The sequence below is a fragment of the Gossypium hirsutum genome, chromosome A07 (genome assembly GCF_007990345.1).
Source record: "Gossypium hirsutum isolate 1008001.06 chromosome A07, Gossypium_hirsutum_v2.1, whole genome shotgun sequence".
NCBI classification, from domain to species: domain Eukaryota; kingdom Viridiplantae; phylum Streptophyta; class Magnoliopsida; order Malvales; family Malvaceae; genus Gossypium; species Gossypium hirsutum.
This window is the reverse complement of record NC_053430.1, coordinates 78,537,466-78,552,653: the sequence shown is the minus strand read 5'-3', so window position 1 is coordinate 78,552,653 and position 15,188 is coordinate 78,537,466. Positions and strand designations below refer to the sequence as shown.

At 35.7% G+C, this 15,188-nt stretch overlaps 1 non-coding gene across 1 annotated transcript; it reads left to right on the top strand.

The window, feature by feature from the left end:
- The first annotated feature begins 6,664 nt into the window (after positions 1–6,664).
- LOC121203877 (small nucleolar RNA R71) lies at positions 6,665–6,770 on the top strand. The gene has a single exon (XR_005898810.1). It is a non-coding gene; the product is annotated as a small nucleolar RNA R71 (small nucleolar RNA).
- The last annotated feature ends 8,418 nt before the right edge of the window (positions 6,771–15,188 follow it).

The window sequence follows — 15,188 nt, the reverse complement described above, 5'->3', positions numbered from 1 at the left end:
GAATCCATGACGTCTTTCATGTGTCCATGTTGAGACGATATTGATCGGATCCTTCACATGTTGTGCCAGTGGAGGAGATTGAAGTAAAGACTGATTTGACCTTTGAGGAGGAACCCGTGCAAATTTTAGATCGAGAGGTTAAAGTTTTAAGAAGGAAGTCGGTTCCATTGGTGAAAGTACTGTGGCGTAATCATGGAAGGGAAGAGGCTACTTGGGAGTCAGAAGAGACTATGCGTCGACAATACCCTCAATTATTTGGATTAGGTAAATGTCGAGGCCGAAATTTTTTTAAGGGGGTAGAGTTGTAACGCCCAAATTTTTAGGATTTTTTGGGTTTCTGTGATTTTTGGTAAATTTTAAAATTTTGGTGTTCTGAATATTGGAATTGTGTTTAAATGTGTTAGTGGGCCTTTAGAAGGTCCAAGCCTAAGTTAAACACGATAAAATATCAAGGTTGGATTTTAAGTGAATAGGAGACTTGGTTAAGTGGGCTTTTACGAAGAACTTCGTAAATGAAGAAATTCGTAAATTACGACACAAATAAGGCATTGGTAAAGTGGCAAGGTGGCGCCACTAAGTTCCTAAAAAAATGGCATCTGGGAAGGAATTAAAGGTCCAGGGTTCAAGTTGCAAGGTAGGCATATTGTTACTTTTTAATTTTAGGCATGTGATCACTTAACTGAATTTCGGCAAGGGCCTTAGGGAGGTTGGGCCGATTGTTTTAGTTGATATTAGGGTTAGGTTCTTTTCTTTTTCTGTCTTGGAGAATTAGGGTTAGCCACATGAAAGCTTTCACTGCCATTCATCCTTTCTGAGTTCTCACAAAAGCCGAAAATACAAATTCCTTCTCCTTGGTGCCGATTTCTTCTTCCTCTCTTTTTCCTCCATTTTCTTTCTCCCTTTTTGCTTTTTCTTCTAGCTGAAACCTTCTGATCACCTTACTCACCTCCTCTGTCAATCCCATCCTCCACAAAACCTCCATAGTCGATTGCCATAAAAGTTGAAATCTCAAAACTCACTTCTTGTGTTGATTTCTCCAAGCCAAAATCCTTCAGTTATTTTTGTTCTTTTTGATCAACTTTCATCAGTTCTAAACCCTTAGTATCCGTTGGCAACATTACTTCAAAGTTATAACATCAAATCGTCATCTTCTTCATCGCTTAAAAAGCTGAAATACCATATATTTAGGGACTTATAGCTGAAACTTCAGATCTCCTGGATTCGAGTTCTACTATTGTTTAGAGGATAGATCTGTATCAGATCTGCGTAGAAATTAAAGATGAATAAGTGGTAAGTTCTCATCACCTCAGATCTAGTCTTATTTTACAATTTAGAAAAGCCAAAGTAAAGTACCTAAAATCTAGGGAGGCTGTTGATTTGGGCATAGGGCTTTAAGGGTCTTTAACTGATGATTTCTTTTGCTGATTAGTGTCTTCTAGAGGTTTGATCGAAGGCTTGGATCTTTGGAACAACTAGACTTAGATCTAGTCATCGGTTTTCGACAAAAAGGTAAGATTCTAAAGGCTTTAGGGGCATGGTTCGAATATGGGTTGCTGAATATTGGGATTGGTTGTTGTGGGTTGCAATCTAAGAATTGTGGTAATCAATTGTAGGACATCGTAAGGGATATCAGTAGCAGTCATCGCGAAACAGGTGTGTATCAAACACCCCCTCATAATCGAATTCGACAAAAGCCGAAATGCCGAAATTCTGGCATTTTGTGGGCTTGTGAGTGTGCGAGTGCTCACAAGACATTTAGAAATCATTAGATCTAAAATTTCAGGTGGTAAGTTAGTCGTGTGTGAGGTTTCGTGCACTTCAGTAATTGGGCCTCGATAGGCTAAAACTAGGCCCAATGGGCTTACGGGCCCATACGGGTAAATAATAAAAATATTTATAATATAAAAAAAATAGGCAATAAGTATGTTCTGTTAGAATGTAGAATCGAAACTGCTTAAATCGGTAAACTAGTCATAAAACTTGAATTAAATGGGCTTAAAATGCTAATGGACACTGTAGAGCCCATTAGGGGTTTTAGGGCCCAATGGCTAAAATTGTGAAATTGAGATAAATAAATTACTGCAATGAAAAATGGGCTAGTAAGGACCGTAACATTCATGAGAACCCTTAAAACTGATAAAATTACTGAAATACCTTTATAGGTGAAAAGTTTACAGTTTTACTCCAAGGAGCAAAAGTACTGATATACCCCTAGGGTTTAGGGTTGACCTGAATGCATGTTTGACTGTTACTATTTACTGCATGCCATGTTATTATTGTCTGATGCATGGGACTGGGTTATTGATGGAGGAAGTACTGAAAGTGGCTTAACCATGTACTGGAGGCTTTGCCTCAACTTACTGATTTCTGAGCAGCTATGCTACAACTGTGGAGGGAGGGCTGGGTGGGTTGAGCTATTCCCCACATGGAGTGGAGGGATGGTACGGGTGGAGTGTAGCGGCTGGTTATAAGCTGGGTTGGGCTTGCATACACGAATATGTCTGTTCTCTTCTAGAATGGGCCTACGGGCCATACTGTTATCTGAAAAGGAGCTAAGGCCCAGTTTAGCGTATTCTGAAAAGGGTTTCGGCCCAGTACCCGCGGTTATCTAAATAGGGCTTAGTCCCAATGGGCTTGAGCTGACTTGGGCTTTGGATGGGTTTTCCATATACACTGGGTTTTCCAAACTCACCCCCTTTCTCTTCCAACCTTGCAGGTGAGCCCTAGTTGGTGGACTTGGAGCTGGGCGGGATTCAGAGTGGCCACGAAGATTAAATTTCTGGTTTTAAATAAGTTTCAAGTAGCTTCCTTTTTAATTTTCGCATTTATTTTTGATTATTTCTATTTTGGTTAAAGTTGTAATAAGGCCGCTCTATTATTTTTATTTTGGGTTTTTAAATTACTTAAATCGTTTTCGACTTGAGATTCACATCACTTAAATTGATTCCTTGAAATTGGTTAACTCTGGGTTTATCAAAAATTACTTGTTTCAAACCGACACGACAACCAAACGTCTTCGAAACGAAACATTTTCAAAGTACAACAAAGTCACGTTTTCCTAAACCCTTAACAATCGATAATGGATAGGACTCACACTAGTGAATCGGAAGATTTCTCTTAAAACTTCATTAATGGTTTTTGCAAAGCTCACCCAAACTTTTGTAAACTAGGTAACTTGGTTAGTGGTAGGTAATGTGACACACCGGATTCGGTCGTAACGTCTAGGGCGGGTTTGTGGTGTTACATGTTTTTTTTATTTTTATTTTTTTTAAAACAAGTTAAATAACATAGACTAACTATTAAGAACAAGACATAGCTAAGCAATTTATTCAACTAAAATCTCGACAAAAATAGGGATCAAATTAATTTAGAGGATTTCAACAATAATGGGTTGAGGGTTAATATTAAAGGTAATATAAGAAATGGCTTGTTAGCTCAACGGGGTTTACTAGGGGTTAATCGTGGAGGTAGGCTTTTCATGGTATGAGTGGGTTAATCCTAAGTGCCTTAATCAGTTTGACATATCAAATCAAATGGTGTGGTCCTGACATGCATAATCAAGCAAGTTCTAGAATAACAGTTCAATACTGACGCACTCAAAGCAATAAAAAAAGTGAGAATGAAAGAATTAATAAATGCTCAAAAGGCTCAAAAATATCACAAAAATTATGGCTTTTTGATGTTTAGAACTTGCAAATTCCAACTCAAAGTAATACCTAAACTTTGGGGAAACAACCTAAGATTTTAAATTCTTAAAAATCAACTTATCATGCTCGATTCTTTAATGTCTTAAGGTTTAAACATCAATGCATAAATGCCTATGTTTTAATTGAATATATATCAATCAAAATCATAAATCAATTAAAATTTATTCTAAATATGATATGAAAGCTTTTCAAGAGAACAAGGCAGTCATTCAAGGATTTTTCTAATAATAAAATGAATACCCCACCCACAATTAAGATGTACATTGCCCTCAATGTATAAAGATAGAGAAGAAAAGATAAATTTGCAATCATAAGATAGGGGGAGAAGTGAAACTTCCTGAGTTGAAAATGGATGAAATTCCTAGATTAGCGAGAGTGAGTTGCTGAAATACCACTGGAGGACAAACATGATTCTGAAGGACAGAAGGATAATTGGGGGAATAATTTGATAGTAATCATAAAGATAAGCCGGTTTTAAAACAAAAGAAACCTTAAAAATAAATAAAATAAAATCGATAATAATTTTTTTTCAAGTGGCATGGCCGGTTCACACGCCCGTATGGATCGTGTCCAGCCCGTGTTTGTCGCGAAGTGAGATGTCGTCACACGGCCTTCAGGCACGCCCATGTGTCTAGGCCATGTGGCTACATGGTCATGTTACACGACCATGTATGATGTGGTTCGCTTCTCCCACGGTCGTGTAGCTCTGCACACGCCCGTGTTGTTTTGGAAGGTTTGACCACGGCCATGTCGCACGGCCGTGGTGTTTTATCGTAGCCCGTGTTTGGGAAAATTGTTGTGCTATTTTCACACGGCCCTAAGCATACCCGTGCTCTTGGCCGTGTCTCTGTGGAAAACCTGTATTCAAGAGCTCCGTTAGTCAGTTAAGTGTTGAAGACTAAATTTTAAAGAAGTTAATATAGTTAGTGCTCAGGTTGCCTCTCAAGAAGCACTTATTTATTGTCTAAGCTCGACTTACCTCTCTGTTGAATGATCATGGTGGTTTGAGGAGTTTATACTCCTCATTCCTGCTATCAATCTCATCAAAATAAGGTTTTAAACGGGTGCTGTTTATCTTAAAAGTGCCGAACTTGGGATGACTCACCTCAACTGTATCGAATAGAAAAATACTAAGTACCATAAGAGGGATTTCTTCATTCGGTCTGGCAGTGACAATGTGAGATCTGCGGCATCTAGTAAGTCTTTATCTCCAACCTTAAGTTGATTTGGAGAGGTATCGAGCTTGTTCTGGCGTAGTTTTGGTTTATCGTGTGTTCTCGGTTTATGTGTACGCCATTCATCTAGCTCCTCTATTTGCAGCCTTCGTTCTTCATGAGTAGGTCCTCTACTATTTCTTGAGAATGATTCATGCGCTTCCTTCAGACTCATTTCCTGAAAAGTAGGTTGTACCATGTTATCAGTTTTAGTAGAATGGGTTAAATGATCACCTTCAATTTCCGATGTGTTGCCAAAATTGCGAGCTTGAAGGGTGATTGTTTAGTCTCCCACATGGAGTGTGAGTTCACCTGTGCCAACAACAATAATCATTTTAGCAGTTGCTAAAAAGGGCCTTCCTAAGATTAAAGGAGTGTTGTTATCCTCCTCTATGTCTAGAACAATGAAGTCAACGGGAAATATAAATTTATCGATTTTAACTAGTACATCTTCAATAATGCCCCTAGGAAATCTTATAGTTTTATCTGCTAATTGAATGCTCATCCTAGTCTGTTTGGGTTTCCCTAGACCTAGTTGCTTAAACATTTTGTAAGGTATGACGTTGATACTAGCCCCCTAAATCAGCTAATGCATTATTAACATCTAAACTACCAATTAAGCAAGGAATCGTAAAACTCCCTGGATATTTAAGTTTTTTTGGGTAGTTTATTCTAGAGAATAGCTGAGCAAACTGCGTTTAGCTCCACATGCGATGCCTCGTCCAACTTCCGCTTATTTGCTAAAAGCTCCTTTAAAAATTTCATTACGTTTGGCATCTGCGATAGGGCTTCAATAAAGGGTAAGTTAATGTGTAATTTTTTTAAGAGTTTAAGGAATTTATCAAATTTTTCATCTGAGCGGTCTTTCCTTGTCGCATTGAGGTATGGCACATGAGGTTTATATTCGACATTCACTAATTTGTTTTTATTATAACCTACCTCACCTTGACCTCCAGTTTTTTGCCTCGATTCTGGCTCAGGCTCAACAAATCATTCTTCATCTTGAACATTAATCGCGTTGAGTTGTTCCCTTGGGTTGGGTTCAGTATTACTTGGCAAGCTACCTTGTGGTCGTTTAGAGATTAGTTTGGACAGTTGACCTATCTAAGTTTCGAGCCCTTTGATCGATGCTTGTTAATTTTTAAGTATTGTCTCAGTGTTTTGGAAATGGGTTTCTGACATCGAGAAAAATTTAGACAGCATCTCTTCAAGGTTCGGTTTCTTCTTCTATTGGTAGGGTGGTTGTTGGTAGCCTGGAGGTGGTCTCTGATTTCTTTGGCCTTCCCATGAGAAATTTGGGTAGTTCCTCCAACCTGCATTATAAGTGTTACTATATGGATTGTTTTAAGATCAAGGATTATTACCCATGTAATTTAACTGCTCGTTATCCATGTTGTGGCCATAAGGTTGGTATTTCGAATAGCTTGTTCCACCTCCACTTGCTTCGCACTGCATTACTGGGTGAACCTGTGAAGAACTAAGAAAACCATCAATTTTCTTATTCAAGAGTTTTACCTGATTAGAGAGCATGGTGACCGAATCGACGTTATAAACACTGGCTGTTTTCGTTGGTTTTCTCCTTATGACTTGCCACTGATAGTTATTCAGTGACATCTCCTCTATAAACTCATAAGCATCTTCAGGTGTTTTATTATTGATGGTTCCGCCAGCATTGCGTCAACCATTTGCCGAGTCGAAGGATTCAGACCATTATGGAATGTTTGAACCTGTAGCCAAAGCGGTAACCCATGGTGAAGGCACCTTCTCAGTAAGTTCTTGTATCTTTCCCATGCATCGTAAAGAGTTTCTAAGTCCATCTGCACAAACGAAGAGATATCATTATGTAATTTGGCTGTTTTAGACTGCGGGAAATATTTTAATAGAAATTTTTTGGTCATTTGTTCCCAAGTAGTAATTGACCCTCGTGGTAACGAGTTCAACCACTGTTTAGCTTTGTTCCTCAATGAAAAAGGGAATAACCGAAGACGAATGGCATCATCATAAACACTATTAATTTTAAATGTATCGCATAGTTCCAAAAAGTTTGCTAAGTGAACGTTGGGATCCTCATCCTGCAAACCATCAAACTGAACAAAATGTTGTATCATTTGAATAGTGTTAGGTTTTAGTTCAAAAGTATTTGCAGCTACAACAGGTCTAACTATGCTTGATTCAGTTCCTGTTAAAGAAGGTTTAGCATAATCATACATAGTGCGTGGAGCAGGATTTTGATTAACCGCAATTACAGGAGGTAGCTGATTGTCTTGGTTTTCAGCGATCTCTTTGGTTGGGGGTTGAGTGTCGTCCTCTTGCTCATTCTCTGTGTATCTTAAGCTTTGCCTTATTTGTCTTTGGTTTTTGCGAACTGTGCGATTGATTTCTTCGTCAAAAAGTAGTGGTCCTGACGGGTTTCTTCTAGTCATAAACTATAAAAACCTGCCAAGAGAAAGAAAAAGTAAATTGATAAATAATAATTAAATTAAATTGCAAGAAAAATAAATGGCTACAGTAATAAAAATTGAGCGTTCCTAATATCTTAGTTCCCCAGCAACGGCACCAAAAACTTGGTCGCGTTATTTCGTGATAGGTTTTAAATATTTATAATTAATCGTTCTTGAACCTAACTATTATCGCGATGTAGGCAAGTGTACCTATCAAAAAGTAGTATAGTTTTAGTAAGACCGGACTGTCAAACCCAAAGGAACTAAAAGTACTAGTAATGACTGTCTTTTTATTATCTAGCCTAAGAATAAGGAGGTTTTGTTTTAACTAACTAATTAACTAATCTAAGAATTCGCAGAGAATGGAATTGGGGAATTGATTTTGGGAAAATCAATTGAATTAAGACAATACTTAAGGAAAAATCCACCTAGATTGTACTCGTTATTCTTGCTCCGAATCGGACGATTTATTCATTTAACTTGTTTCGTGGAGATCCCTACGTTATGTTATTATCCCTATTCAAGACTAATAACGTCTAATCCCTAGATTGAATAATTGAGACTTTTCTCTAATTAACACCCTAGGGTTGCATTAACTCGATCTATGGATCCCCTTATTAGGTTTCACCCTAATCCGGTAAAATCTTGTCACCTTATGTCTAGGCGCGCAAACAACTCCGCTTAATTATGACAAATGTACTCTTAGACAAGGTCTATTCCTCTTCTGAATAAGAGCTTATCTTGAATCAGTATCCTGGGATATCAAAACAAGAATTAAGAACACATAATTAAGAACAAGTTAAATATTTATCATACAATTCAGAAAATAATAACAAGATTTGTCTTAGGTTTCATTCCCCTTAGGTATTTAGGGGTTTTAGTTCATAACTAAATAAGAAAACATCTCAGAATAATAAAGAATACAAAACATAAAGAAAACCCAAAACTCCTGAAGGGGAAATTGAGGAGAGATCTTCAGTCTTGATGATGAATCCGGCTTCTGAGATGGATCAATCGGCTTCCTTGGAGTAATTTCTTACTCCCTCCCTATGTGTTTCTTTTTTCTTTCTCCTCTAGGGTGTATTTATAGGCTTTGGAATGCCTAAGAGCCCTCAAAATTAGCCTTTTTTGAATTGGACTCAACTTGGGCTCGGCATGGCCATGCCCGTGTGCGATTACTTTAGGCCGTGCTCGAGCCTGTCAAATTGATACAACTGTGTGAGGAGGTCCAGGCCGTGTTGATTTCGTACTTTGGCCCATTTTCTCTATTTTTGGCCTGTTTCTGGTTCCTTTCGTTCTCCTATGCAATAAAACATGAAATTAAAGCATTAAGAGCTTCAGATTCACCAATTCTAATGGGAAATAATCCATAAAATGCGTTAAGCATGGGGTAAAAATATGTATAAATTACGATTTATCAATGTATTGTGATTTGAAATAGATATACTAGTGGTCGAGTATGAAACGTGAAATTTGTGAGTTTGTAACTAAATGTTTGATTTGTCAGCAAGTAAAACAGAGCATCATGTATCGTCAGGTTTACTACAACCAGTTATGATTCCTGAGTACAAGTGGGAGCGATTCACGATGGATTTTGTATCTGGTTTACCTGTAACTCCAGAAAAGAAAGATTTGATCTGGGTGATTATTGATAGATTGACTAAATCGGCACACTTTATTCCAGTGAGAACATATTTCTCACTTGAAAGATTGTAAGATTGCACGGGGTTCCGATATCTATCATTTTTTATCATGGTTCGAGGTTTACATTGAGATTTTGGAATAAACTTCATGAGGCTTTGGGTACGAAACTCAATTTCAGGACAACATTTCATCCTCAGACAGACGGGCAATCAGAACGAGTGATACAAATTTTGGAAGATACGTTGAGATGTTGTATACTTGAGTTTGAAGGTAGCTAAGAGAAGTATCAACCATTAGCTGAATTCGCTTATAATAACATTATCAGTCTAGTATAAAAATGACACTGTTCGAAGTTCTTTATAGAAAAAAGTGTAAAACACCATTGTATTGGACTGAATTGAGTAAATCCAAAATGGTGGGAATTAATTTGATTCGAGAAACTGATGACAAAGTTCAAATTATTTGAGATTGTTTGAAAGCTGCACCTTATCGTAAAAAATATTACGTGGACTTGAAAAGAAAAGACATAGAATTTGCTGTCAACGATCATGTATTTCTAAAAGCCGTGGCAGAAAGTGCTACATTTTTGCAGGAAAGGAAAGTTGAACTCAAGATTTATCGGACCATATGAGATTATTAAAAGAGTCGGCCCTGTAGCTTACAAATTAGTTTTGCCTCTTGAAATAGAGAAGGTTCATAATGTATTCCATGTTTCAATGTTGAGACAATACAAATCTAATCCTTCACATGTGATTCCACATAGTGAGATTGAATTGCGACTAGATTTAACGTATTCTGAGGAACCAGTGAAAATTTTGGCTCGGGAAGTCAAAGAACTGCAGAATAAACGGGTACTGTTAGTAAAAGTCTTGTGGCATCATTATGGTATAGAAGAAGCTACTTGGGAAACTGGGGAATCAATGAAACTATAGTATTTGAATCTATTCTCAAGTAACAATTTCAAGGATGAAATTTCCTAACAGGGAAGAGTTGTAACAACCCAATTTTTAGTGGTGATGGAACAATAGTTTCGGGACCACAAATTTCTATCATGTTGACTTAGAAATATTATTTTTAGAATATTTATGGAGTCATTAGGGTCGTATTAAAATTTGATGAAGAAATTTTAACGTTAGGATGACTAATTAAAGAAAAAATATTAAATTGAAAAAGAGGCAAAGTATAGTAATTATAGCATTTAAGTGATTAATCAGCTTAATTATTAAACTAGAAAGGACCCATGTAGTAAATAGCCTTTAGTATTGACATTGGACAGCATTATGTATTAAAATTATAAAATATTACATGTTTTAATGGCAAAATGGTAAATTTTATGAGTCAAAACAAAATTAAATGAAGTAAAAGACATTTTTTCTTCATCTTTTCTTCTTCATAGCCGAAAACACCGTGAAATTTTAGGTTTGGAGGTTCTTCTTGTTCACTCTCTTACATGAGTAAGTTTTTGCGCCCTGTTTTTAATGAATTTTATGTTTTTAAAATTGTTGCAACAAGGTCCAGCTAGCCCGTACCTTTATATTTGTATTTTTAAAAAATTTTAGAAATTGAAATTGATAAATCTTGAATGTTTTTTATTATAACTATGTATTTGAAGCTTTGGTTGTGTTATTTGGTGATTTTGTAAAGTAATTTTTTTGTTAGATTTTGATTTAGGGATTAAATTATGAAAATGTCAAAATTTGGGGGTTTGATAGTGAATTTAATGTTTAGTAAGGATTTTTTAAGGGCCTAGTATATTTGACTATAATGTTTACTTGAGAAAAATGGTTGATTTGATGATTTCGAGTTAAGGGACTAAATTGCAAAAGTTGTAAAAAGTTAAGGGTAATTGTGCAAATTTAAAAATTAAAAGGGTATAATATGTATATTCAATTGGAATGTGAAATGTTATTTAATAATTGAGATATTTTACATTTTAGATCAAGATCCTGTTGATACTCGTGGAATAGGAAAAATTACGTAATAGTTCCTAAACTTCTACAATTACTACAATTCAGTTCAAATAAGTTCGTACAGTTTAAAAGTTAGCATCTATATGAAATTTTGGATGATATAAAATAGTATAGTAGATATATTTAATTATAAATGATGTAAAGTTATTTGAGAAATGTTATTGAATTTCAATACTCGGATCAGATTGAACGTGGGATAGAGTACAATCTTGATATGGTGTGTTATGAGGGATAGGTGTGGAGATTCTTGTGGAGTGATATATATATGTTTCCTGAGTAGACCGAGGTTCAGCATTTGTTGCGAACTCTTGTGTTATACTCCCAGTTTTTGGTGTGTTTTAGTTGTATTAACTCTTATGAGCATCTGGTGTGTTTCAGATGGATTAGCTTTTATGATCATTTGGTGTGTTTCAGATAGATTAGCTTTTATGTGCATCTGGTGTGTTTCAGGTGTACCAGCTCTTATGACCACTAGTGTGTTTCGGGTGGAATATCGATGTACTCATATCCATAAGTCATTCATTAGATTGTAAATCTCGGTAAGGTAACTTGTTTAGTGATTTTGATAGTTTTGTCATGTATTTAAGTTTTGAATTGAATTTTACAATTCACCAGTTGAGATTGTAGATGACAGGAAACACATATGGTTGTATTATTATTATTTGATTTGTGGTACTTACTTCAGTAAGATTTAACATTTTAGTACGTCAAACTTACTAAGCTTCAATGAGCTTAGTTGTGTTATTTTCTGTTCTTGTAGATACTTTGAAGGCTGGATGGTCGGACCAGCACTCAAGTCATACTATCCACTCATTTTTGGTAGTTTGGAATGTCTATTTGTGATTATATGGCATGTAATAGGTCTGTATGTCATTACTATTGTTTTGATATGTAAAATGTTAAAATATGATCTTAAGTGCAAATAGTCAACTTCTATGATATATGTGAATGAAGCATGATGTTTAAGTGCAAGTTCATGGTAAGTGTGATTGGAATGTTGTGATTGAGGTGCCTATGTTTGGAATATTGGTTGAATGTTAAATGGTGTGATTTAAATACTTTGAATGATAGTTCTTTTTGTTGTGAAATTGTATATACTCGTGGTATCAATAAGGATACATTGGTTAGGCACTTAGGATGGTTGATTTAGCATGTTTTTAACTTGTTTAATGTCAGTTTGAATAGGTCTTTTGGTTGGTAAATGGATTACTTAGAGTACATGTAACAGCCTGTTTTTGAGTCAAATCGGAATAGTAGTTTTGAGACCACAAATTCGAAGTCAAAATATTTATTTTATTATTTTAATAAGATCTACAACATGATAAATTAATTATGTGAAAGTTTCGTAAAGAAATTTTACTATTTAAATGCTTAATTTAAAAAAAGGACTAAATCGCGTAAGGTGCAAAACTTGAGGTCTATAAGTTAAATGTACTAATTGGCTATAGAATGGAAATATGTGAGCACTTGCATAGTAATTAGACCATTCATTTTGTGAGTGGACAATTATGTGCATGGGTGGGTGGAATTTGAAAGTAAAAAAATGGTAATTAGGTAATTATCAAAATAAAAGATATTAAAACATAGAAAAACAAATAACAAAAGACGCATGTTCATCTTTCTTGCCGAATTGAAGAAGAAAAAGACCATTCAAGAACACAAAGCATTTGACCATGGTGTTTTGATTGCATGTATCCATTTTTGAGGTTAGTTTTAAATAATTTCTATGTTTTTGGAGTTGTTACAACTTAATCTAGCTAGCCCGTATATTAGATTTCAAAACTGTTAAAGTATTTGAATGTTGTCATTGTTGAATGCATATGTATTTTGTTAATTGATGATGGAAAATAAATCATTGTTGTTAGATGTACAAGTTTTGTAAAGTGAATTTTGGTAAAAATGTCAATTTTAGATTAAATTGTGAAATATGAAAATTTAGTGGTTGAATATTAAAATAAATTAAAAATATGGGTTGAAATGAGAATGGGTAATATTCGGCCAGCATGAATTTGTATTAAATTGAATGAATTGTGATTTTATGTGATAATGACTAAATTGCAAAAATGTAAAATAATAGGGTAAAAATGTAATTTTGATAAAATGAGTAAATTGTGCTAAATTGAATGAAATGATGATTAAATAAAAATTTTGATATTAATAAATTGAGATAAACGAGATTTGGGTCTAGAACAGGGGAAAACAAAGTATTGGATTAGTCGACCTAATTCGTCGTTACAGCGAACGAGGTAAGTTCGTACAATTAGAATCAAACTTTTAAATACTTGTAATTATTTGAAATAAATGTATATAATTGAGTAATGATATATAATTGAGTAATTGATCTACCTGAAATACGAATGCCTTATTGATATAGTCTGATGATTACCGAGTCTCGTTTGAACAGTAGAAAGTCGTAGGGTACAAGTGACATGTCATTAGGGTTACCATTTTGGTCGAGATCCTGCATGTGTTGCGGACTCACCACAGCTCGTATGAGCTTACCGATATATCAGCTCGTAAGAGCTTTCTGTTACCAGCTTGTAAGAGCTTACTGTTTTCAGCTTGTTAGAGCTAACCGTTTTAGCTCAATAGAGCTTACTGTCCATCAGCTCAGAAGGAGCTTACTAATCATAGCTCGAAAGAGCGAAAATGATAATGAATTGACGGATGACTAATTTACATACGTAATGTATATCACCCGAGTATCCTCGATATTCTAATAGGTTAAACGGGCATAAATTCTGTTATTGGTTATGTGAAAAAGTTATGTGTTATACAGATGGATTACAGTTATACGAATGAAGTACTGTTTAAACGGATGAATTACTATTTATATGATTGAAAGTGAAATGTTGCAAATGATGTACATGATATATGTGAATTTGATATTATACAATGTATTGAGTATTAACTTGAGATAATGGATGATTACATGTACTTATGTGACTAACTTGTTGATGAATGCTTGCGTATAGGCATTTGGCAAGTGAATTTGATATACTTTGTTTAATTTTTGGATATGTAAAAATGGTAAGTTAAATTCTAAATTATACGGGCTTACTAAGCTATAAAGTGTACTCTGTTTCTTTTCCATGTTTCATAGAGGTTTGATAGCTTGCTCAATTTGGTCAAAGTTAGAGATACGCATCACACTATCCAGATGCCGATTGGTACCTTTAAATTTATGGATATATGCAAATATGGCATGTATAGGCTAGTTATAAATATGATAGTTAAAGTTACTTGAGTTAGTGATTTTGGTACATGATGTGGTAGAAGATAAAGTCATGTGATTTGGCTTAACTTGGTATAATGCTTTGGTTGTGTAAATGTATTCAAATATGGTATGTTTTGGCAAGTAGTAGATGGAATGGAAATATGCAAATGTTGTCTTGATATGTGATAGGTATATGAATGGAAAATTCTTGATTATAATTTAGGTATTGGAATACTATGTTCAGTTGTCATATGGTTTGAATATTGAATTTATGAAGTGTATGAATTATGTTATTGAAGTAGGTTGATAAAGCATGATAGAAATTGGTATAAAATGTGTATGAGATGTTGTGGATTGGCTGCCTATTGAGTTATATAATGTTGCAAATTATGCTTGTGCATGTATGAATAAATAGGGTGGCAAAATGGCTTTGTAAATAGCCTATTTTTGTCCTCACGGGCAGAGACACAGGCTTGTGTCTCAGTCATGTGTGACACATGGTCATGTTACACGACTGTGTGTCCCCTGGTGTTGAAATTAAAATCAAGTCAGTATGCTTCACACGGCCTCACACAAGGGCGTGTGACTTGGCCATGTGGCATAAGTCAGTATACCCTACAGGTTTGGCACGACCTAGCACACGACCTGACACATGAGTGTTTATGGCCATTTTTAGGGCACACGGGCTAGCCACACGGGTGTGTGTATTGGTTGTGTGACCCAAGTCAAAGAGTTACACGGGGTAGGACATGGGCTAGGACACGACCATGTGCTCTTATTTCGAATGTCCACACGGCCTATGACACGGGCGTGTTCCTGGCACACGCGCGTTTATGGACATTTTTAGGGCACACGGGCCAGCCAAACAGGTGTGTGTGTTGGTCGTGTGACCCAAGTCAGAGAGTTACACGGGGTAGGACATGGGCTGGGACACGACCATGTGCTCCTATTTCGAATGTCCACACGAGCGTGTCTAGTGGCCGTGTGAGACACAT